General features: G+C 39.1%; 1 protein-coding gene across 4 annotated transcripts in view; it reads right to left on the bottom strand.

Annotated features, from left to right (window-relative positions):
- Ldah (lipid droplet associated hydrolase) overlaps window positions 1–7,351 on the bottom strand; it is a 90,683-nt gene extending 83,332 nt beyond the window's left edge. For 2 of the 4 annotated variants that reach the window (XM_013013744.1, XM_013013747.1), the window contains exon 1: window positions 6,522–6,941. The gene's annotated coding sequence lies outside the window, so the exon portion shown is untranslated. The other 2 variants (XM_013013746.1, XM_013013745.1) reach the window with 2 other exon arrangements.
- Window positions 7,352–8,655: the final 1,304 nt, after the last annotated feature.

Here is an 8,655-nt window from a genome sequence, read left to right as displayed (position 1 = left end):
AGGACCTATGTTTCTTTGGGCCTGGCTTACTTCACTTAACATAATTTTTTCCAAGCCTTTCCATTTCCTCACAAATGAGGCAATGTCATTCTTTCTGATGGAGGCATAGAATTCCATTGTGTACATATACCACATTTTCTTGATCCATTCATCTACTGAGGGGCATCTGGGTTGGTTCCATATCTTAGCTATAGTAATTGCCTACTTTCAATTTTATCATTCCTTAGGTAGTTTCCTTCAGCCTCAGTGTATCTTTTAGAGTTCTCTTTATACAGTAATGTTGCAGCTTTTCTCCTTATCATAGTTTAAGAAGTTTTTTTAGGTGAAACTATTTCTATGTGGCTTCTGTCTCCTGATTTTTGATCCAGACGATATTCCATTCAAGTGTCTTTGCCAAGTGTTCTTTATATATCTTTCCCACCTTAGATTTGGCTTGAATTCTGCTTCCTAGATGAAAGCTTTTATGAGCATACCAGGTTAAAAAAAATTATTCTTTCTCTAACGTTTTAGCACTTGTCTTCATCTTAAGTGGGCAGTAGTTAAGATAGGCAGCTAAGCTTTACTTGATAAAATTTATTACTTATCTGATGCTACATTTGCCCTAGCATCAAAGCTAAGGTGTTTATGGGAAGCACCAATTGTCTCTCTTCATATTTTAATTTAAGATAAAAGGAATGCTGGTTAAATATTCAGTGAAATGTGAACTTTCACACATTAATAATGAAAATAGCCTTTGGAAAGCAATCTGAAAGCCTGTAAAAAGGCATATACTCTGATTTAGTAATTTTGAGAAATTGATTATAAAAAGACAGGATATGTTTTTTATAAGACTAATGCATGGAATTCTTCTTACAAGAGTGAAAAGCTGAAAAACCTAAGTAATCATTAATGGAATGGCTGAGTAAATTATGATAAACCACCTAAAAACATTATAATCATATAATGATTCAATATTGGGCAATGATTAAATAAACTGGTGGCCAATATTATGATCAAATATGTTTTATCAAGGCTGTTCTGTTGATTGGTTACCATTTATCTGTTTTCTAATATTTCATTCTTTAGTCTTATGTTCTGTTAATTTTTTCATTCTTTTATTCCTTTTAGTTTTACTGCCATTTTAGTAAATATAGAGAGGAAAAGGAAAGAGGCACGAATATTCTAACTTCTATGTTCAACCATAGTCCTTATCTGATTTTTCTAAATTAGGAATCCTTAGAAAATACTGGTGACAATGGCTCACTCCTGTTATCTTAGCTACTTAGGAGGCTGAAATCTGAGGACTGTGGTTTGGAGTTAGCCTGGGCAGATAAGTCTGTGAGACCATTGTCTCTAATAAATCATAAAAGAGAGTGCAAGCCTTGAACATAAAAGTTCAGGGATAAACAGTGCCTAAGCCCTAGTTCAAGCCCCAGTACTGGTACACGTACACACGTACACACGTACACACGTACACACGTACACACACACACACACACACACACACACACGGAATGCTTAGAAATATGAAAAATCCTCAGTGCCTAAGCCCTAGTTCAAGCCCCAGTACTGGTACACGTACACACACACACACACACACACACACACACACACGGTTTGGAGTTAGCCTGGGCAGATAAGTCTGTGAGACTGTTATCTCTAATAAATCATTAAAGAGCCAAAAGTGGAGCTGTGGCTCAAGTGGTAGAGTGCAAGCCTTGAACACAAAAGTTCAGGGATAAACAGTGCCTAAGCCCTAGTTCAAGCCCCAGTACTGGTACACACACACACACACACACACACACACCAGTACTGGTACACGCACGCACGCACGCACGCACACACACACACGGAATGCTTAGAAATATGAAAAACCCTCACTAAAAAATGGGGACAACTCAAATATAAATGAGTGAAAAGTATCACTTTTTTGGGGGGGGGGGTCTGGTCGTGGGGCCTGAACTCTGGGCCTGGGTGCTGTCTCTCAGCTCTTCAGCTCAAGGCTAGTGTTCTACCACTTGAGCCACAGCGCCACTTCTGGCTTTTTTCTTTTTGCTTATGTGGTTCTGAGGAATCAAACCCAGGGCCTCATGCATGCAAGGCAAGCGCTCTACCACTGAGCCACCTTCCCAGCCCCAGTATCACATTTTTATATAGATTTCAAGTTAATAATAATAAACATTAATAAATGTTACTGTAGCTTAGTCTCCAAAATTATCACTCATGTTTCTGACTTCCCCATACCTGTAAAAGAAGCAAAGAAAAATGGAGGCATAAGAAACCAAACTCTATCTTACCTAAAGTTCCAAGGAGCATCAGATTAAGAAAGAACAATGCATTTCAATTATATATCATGGAGGCATGACCCAACCTTCAGCCTCAGGCTTATTGATATAAATCTGTGTATCCAATAGCATTAACACTTTTGCAACTTTATGTAAGAGACCTTTTCCCAATTAAATCTTATACATACCTAGACAATGTTTAAAACAGAAAAATAGCATTTGATTAGTTTATCTTAGGGAGGTCGATTCTACAATATTTATTTTGTCATTTATTTTATATCTATACATCTATATCCATCTATGTCAGTGTGTGTGTTTGCCAGTCCTTAGGCTTCCTGAGTTTCTTTTGCTCAAGGTTAGCACTCTACCACTTGAGCTTTTTCTGTGTGATACTGAGGAATCGAACCCAGGGCTTCATGCAGGCTAGGCAAGCACTTTACCACTAAGCCACATTCTCAGCCCCTATTATAAAATTTATAATGTAAAAATGTACATATTAATGAGTCTTTGTAATATGGCCAGTTGATGGAACAATAAGGCTGAACAAATGGACAGAAGTATTTGAAATGGAATTATAAAGATAGCTATTTAGCTTCAGCATCCAAATTGTCTACAGTTTATTGTAGCTACTCAGAATTTTGCTTTAACCATGTAAGAAATAGAAATGACAAACATTTTAAAGCTGTGTAAGAATGTCTAGAATCTTCAATTATACATTAAACTTGAAAAAGAGTTATTAATACTAATTCATATTATTTACCATAGATATAAGGTGGCTGAAAAGTTTCTAAGATCTCCTCAAATGCTGAAAATTTTATAGTGATATTATCAAATATAGACAAACTTTACTGCCTTTGCAATTACCCTACCATGTGGGATAACACAAATATAAGTATCATTGAAATATATGGTGTGTGTGTGTGTATATAATGCTAACAGATTTTGTGGGTCAGCAATTTACATAACAAGGACGTAGCAAGGGATAAATCTATCTTTGGCCTAAAGTCCAGGGCCTCATCTTAGAACAATCAACAGCTTCATGTGGTGACTTGTTCACTGGAGCAAGAATTATACATCTTATATACCTTTGTTCATAAGCTTAGTGATCAATTTTGCTGACCCTGCCCCACAAACACACACAAAAAGATTCAGACATAATAGATAGCCTATAAGAAACTAATTTGGGTAGGTGCCAGTGGCTCATGCCTAGTTACCCAGGAGGCTGAGATCTGAAGATTGGGGTTTGAAGGCAGCCATGGTAGAAAAGTCCTTGTTGAGACTCTTACCTCCAATTAACTACACAACAACTGGAAGGGGCAGTGTGGCTCAAATGGTAAAGTGCTAGCCTTGAGCACAAAGAGGCTCAGGGACAGCACCCAGTCCTGAGTTCAAACCCCACAACTGCCCCCTCCCAACAAAAAAAGAAAGAAAAGAAACTAATTTAACCCTATTTTGTCAGTGGTGATCCTATTAACCTCTCCACTAACATCTCACTTTCCTTTCTCAGAATAGTTTTAGAAAATGTTTAAGGCACAGGAAATGTGATGGTTCTGGAGTGACAAAGACTAAATTAAAATCTATTTTTAAAGAAGATTATAAAAAACAACAATACAAAACTATACCAGAGTTTGAAAGCTACCAAAGGACCTAAACAAGAATCGAGGGCAAGAGCAGGAATTAAAACATAATAACTGAAATAAAATATTATATGAACCCAATGGCAGAATGAATTAATTGGCAAGAGAACAGAATCAGTAAAGTTGGACAAATCCTTATGATTTACTCAATCTGATTAAGGGGAAAGTAGACTAAAAATAAGCAGCCCTTGAGGGACATAGATGACAATAACAAATCATCTAAATTCATATAATCAAATCATATAAGTAATAAGACTGTAAACTTCTCAAATTTGATAGAAGACATAAATCTAAACCCTAAGGAGGATAAATCCAAAGACAAACAAGTCACAGTGTAGTCAAACTTTGGAAAACTAAAGGAAAATAAAATGTTAAAAGCAGCCAGAGAACAAATAAATTGGCTATCATCAGATTTCTCACTAGAAACTATGGAGACTAGAATAAAGTAGCATAGTATTTTTTAATGTTGATGGAAAAGAATTGTCAGGCACAAATCTTATATGATAAAACCATCTTTTAAAAAATGAAGGGGGAATGGTTTCCCTTATTTGCAATAATTAGTATACATCTGGGACAAGCGGAAAAGGTCAAAAGCTATGTACCTATGACCAGATAAGACGACGTTAAGTGAAATGAACCCCAAGATAGGGACACAAGTTTTTTTTTTCTTTCTTGCTATTGATTCTAATGTTTTTATAATGTACCATGTGATTTTTTTGTTTCTATGTATGTTCCTCCCACACAGTATAACCCCTGTTTTCACTGTATTTGATGTCAGTGCCCTGCATCTTGTATATACACTTCTCTAATTTGGGGAGAGGAAGGGAAAAAACAAAATGCTTAAATAGGGATACAGGCTGACCCATTGTAACAATGAGATGTACAAGACACTATGTTGAAAAAGGAACTTTACAAATTGGGGTTGGGGGGATGGTAGGGGAAAAACAAAGGAGGAGGCAACAATGCTTGATAGAAAATGTATTCATTACCTTGCTCATGAAACTGTAACCCCTCTGTACAGTATTGTTACCATAAAACATATTAAAATAAAAAACTTATTTCAATAGGAAAAAAATGAAGGGGGAAAACATTCTCATATAAAGGGAAAATAGTTTTAAATTTTCCAAACAGAAGGAAAATTATGAATGAATAAGGTTTACCTATAATAATGGAATAACATTGGGGTGGGTTAAGGTACTAGTAGAAATAGTAGGCTATTCTTAAACTTAAAGTCTATTTGAAGACTGAAGCAAAAGTTTTTACAATATCTGTTTGTACAGATATCTGTACGTACAATATCTGTAATGTACAGTACTGTCCCTTACCCAGGGTTTTGCTTTCAGTTGTATTTTACCATGGCAACTGTGGTTTGAAAATATTAAATGCAAATTTTAGAAATAATCTATAAATTTTAAATTATGTACTGTTTTGAGTTGCCTAATCCAATGTGGAGCTGTTTCACTTGGTTCTGTCCAGGGGAATCATCCCTTGGTCCAGCATATCCATACTGTATACACTACCTGCCCATGAGACCCTTAGCAGCCACCTCAGTGATCAGATCAACTGATATCACAGTGCTTGTGGTTCAAATAAGACTTATTTTGCTTAAGCATAAATATTATGTGTAGGAAAAAATAATGCATATTAAACTATTAAAATAGTAATTTTTCTTTTCTTAGAATATGCGTAGACTTCAAAACTAAATGCTTAATCCTAAATATTATAGTAATACTACAAGAATATGCTGAAAGGGGAATCAATCTTTATTACAAAGAAAGTCAATGTTATCAAAATACAAAATGTGGAAGTATAGCTTATAGGATTCCTTATAGCTTACAGGAAGAGGCTGCAGAAATTCAATTATCTTTTTGTGAGAAATAGAAGAAGACACAACAGAGACATAAGACACTCCTACTTATATTTACAGAAAGTGTTAGCCCAATAAGCTCCCTTCCTATAGCTTAGCATGCTCCTTTTCTAGGCAACACTAGGCCCTTTTAGTAAAAGCAGTAAATAATCAGCCTCCAACTCCCTCTCCCCCTTTTACCTTGAGATGGCACTCCTCTGAGGCAGCTACCACCATATAAGGCAGCAAGATCCCCTTAGAGTGACCTTCAGGTCTGGGCAGCTGCAGCCCCTTATCTACTACTTGGGCAGCAGCCATAAATCTTAGCCCACCATGGTTAAGCCCCTGGCCTACATGTGCACACCAGGGTCTCCGCCTTGTAAACCTCATAGGTTATACAAGGTTACTAGACACTATAGCTGGCACTTCTCTCTTGTGAAGTCCCTTTACTGGTAATAAACCTTTTCTTTGTTCTTTGTACCTGGATGTCTCCGTGGTTTTCTGGCAAAGACTAATTTACTCTAACAGAAAGAAGTTTGGAAACAAATCTCCGTGAATAAAACCGATGATTTTTCTTAAAAAAATTTTTTTGGAGGTTTTATTTGGCTACTCTCTCCCCTCCTCCCTGTCCACTTAAGAAAGAGTGTGCTTTCAGTACTGAAAGGTCAGACGGCGGAATGTCACCTGGTGGCCTTTGGCACCCAGGGCGCACAAACAGGTGTCCAGTAATTCCCTATGAATGAATGAATGAACCACGGAAGGAAGTGTTTTTACCTGAATCCAGTCTTGCCAAGAGAAAAAGCTCCCAAAGTCCAGCATTTACAATCGGGGTCTTAAGAGTGAGTGAGAAATGGGGTGTGTGCTAGGTGCCCGCGGCACAGAACGTCTCTGACTGTGTTCTGGTCTCCCCTGGCCTCTGGGAGGTGGCAGGGCCGCTTCTCCAAGGGGAGCCGTGTGAAGAAGACGCGGGTGGGCCGCCCTTCAGCGGTGCCCGAGAGCTGTGTTCAGGGTGGGGCGCCGGCCGGGAGGCCCGCAACAGCCTCCGGCGTGGCGGCACGGTTATTTCCGCCTCAGCCCCTGGCCCCTCTTCCCGAGGGCAGGCGTCTCTCCGCAGAGAGGCAACCAAAAAGGAGCCCGCGCGTGCCGGCCCACACGCTCTTCCCCAGACAGACACCCCCGACACGCGGAGCGGTACCTCACCTGCCAGCCCAGTAGGCAGCCGGCCGCCCGTCCCAGAGCTTCCGGAGGTGTCTTCGGTCGGCCCCGGAATTCCCGCCTCCCTACGACGTCATAACACCGCGCCGCCGCTGACACTTCGCGCAAGTGGACGCCTTTCGGACGCTGGGCCCGAGGGCGGTAGGTCGGCCCCTCGGGCGTTCTTACCTCGAGGCCTGGGACCCGGCTCTGCCGAGGCCGCGGGGAGAGTGCAGTCCTTTTTCTTTTGTTTTGACTTTTAGCTGCTCCTGCTCGTCTGTTGTCCTTCTCGTACGCCGGTCTTCCCTTCTCTGCCCTTTGTCCTCCGTGGCTCTGGTCTTGGGTGCAGCCCTCCAGGTGATTCTCAGGTGACCTTGTTTACCGGCGGCTTTAACACATTGAAGCTCCCGGAAGACGTAGTTACCCGTATGCGGCGACTCCTTCTGTCCTCAGCATCTGGCAAATAGTCGGTGAACAGTAGATACCTGTTCAAAGCTTTGCCTTTGAACAGGTGAATATGACTGTTCAAATGGGCGAATCCTTTGCCCCTTTGGTCAACATCTCAGTGGTAAAAGCACCACCATCCAACCAGATGTTGGAATTAGATTATAAACCTCTTTATAACTTCTCTTCTTTGCTCACTTCCACTTCCCAAGCAGTAGGTAACACTTAATGAGTTTAGAAAAAGTTATTCACAGGGTTGAGTTTTTCGTGAAATGACCCCTTTTTAACACAGTAATTCTAGGAGGTCTGGATTAACAAATGACCAAGTGTCACATGATTAGAAGGACAAAATGATGTTGTCCTTCACACTAATTCATAATTCAATGTATGTGCAAAATTCCCACAAACATAATTTCACTAATTTCACTTCTTGCCTATCATCCGTAATGTATTGCTTTACATGATTAATATCTGTGCACTAAGTCTGCCAGAAACAACTAAAAAGTTTTCATATTCTAAAATCTTTTTAGACTAGTGTCCCACTCAGTATTATCTCTATCCATAGCATAAAAAGAGGCACAGATAAATTACAATTAAGTAATTGTAATTTAAGGACTTTGCTCCAGGTCAGTAGGCAGAGCTGGGTTCTGCTATTACATTTGTATTTATATGTGTGTGTTCATACATGTATACTGTATATGTTCATGTATAGGTACATATATGTGTGTATCTACATCTATGTGTCTATGTATGTACAACTTGACATAACTTCTGAATTGTTCTTCATGTCTTCTCCCTTTTTTGGAATGCACATGCTCTTTCCTATAAAATTGTTATGCCTTGGTATATACTGTTCCCTCTGCCTCAGTTACTGTTATTCCTTACCTCCCCACTCCACCTTCTCTCCCAACACATCATCCAGGACTCATTTCCATTTAATTTTAAACTTTCTCCTCTTCTTTGACCTACATTTTTTAGAAAGATTCTATTAGACTCACTTTGAAAGGTACAGAAACGAAGAACATATTTTCTTAGTGCAGGTATACATTCAATAAAATGAGATATTGATTATTACAACAATAGTAGCAAAAGAACTGAAACCATTATTACTCTTGCCACATTCTACGTTTATATTTTTTTTAAATTTTATTTTATTTTATTTGTGAACAAACTGTACAGAGGGGTTACAATTGCATGGGCAGGATAATGCGTACATTTCTTACCAAGCATTGCAGCCTCCTCCTTTGTTTACCCTTCCCATCCCTTCCCA

Source organism: Dipodomys ordii, unplaced genomic scaffold (genome assembly GCF_000151885.1).
Source record: "Dipodomys ordii isolate 6190 unplaced genomic scaffold, Dord_2.0 Scaffold20, whole genome shotgun sequence".
Taxonomy (NCBI): Eukaryota; Metazoa; Chordata; class Mammalia; order Rodentia; family Heteromyidae; genus Dipodomys; species Dipodomys ordii.
The sequence above is the reverse complement of the archived record's forward strand: the minus strand, read 5'-3'. Positions and strand labels throughout refer to the sequence as shown.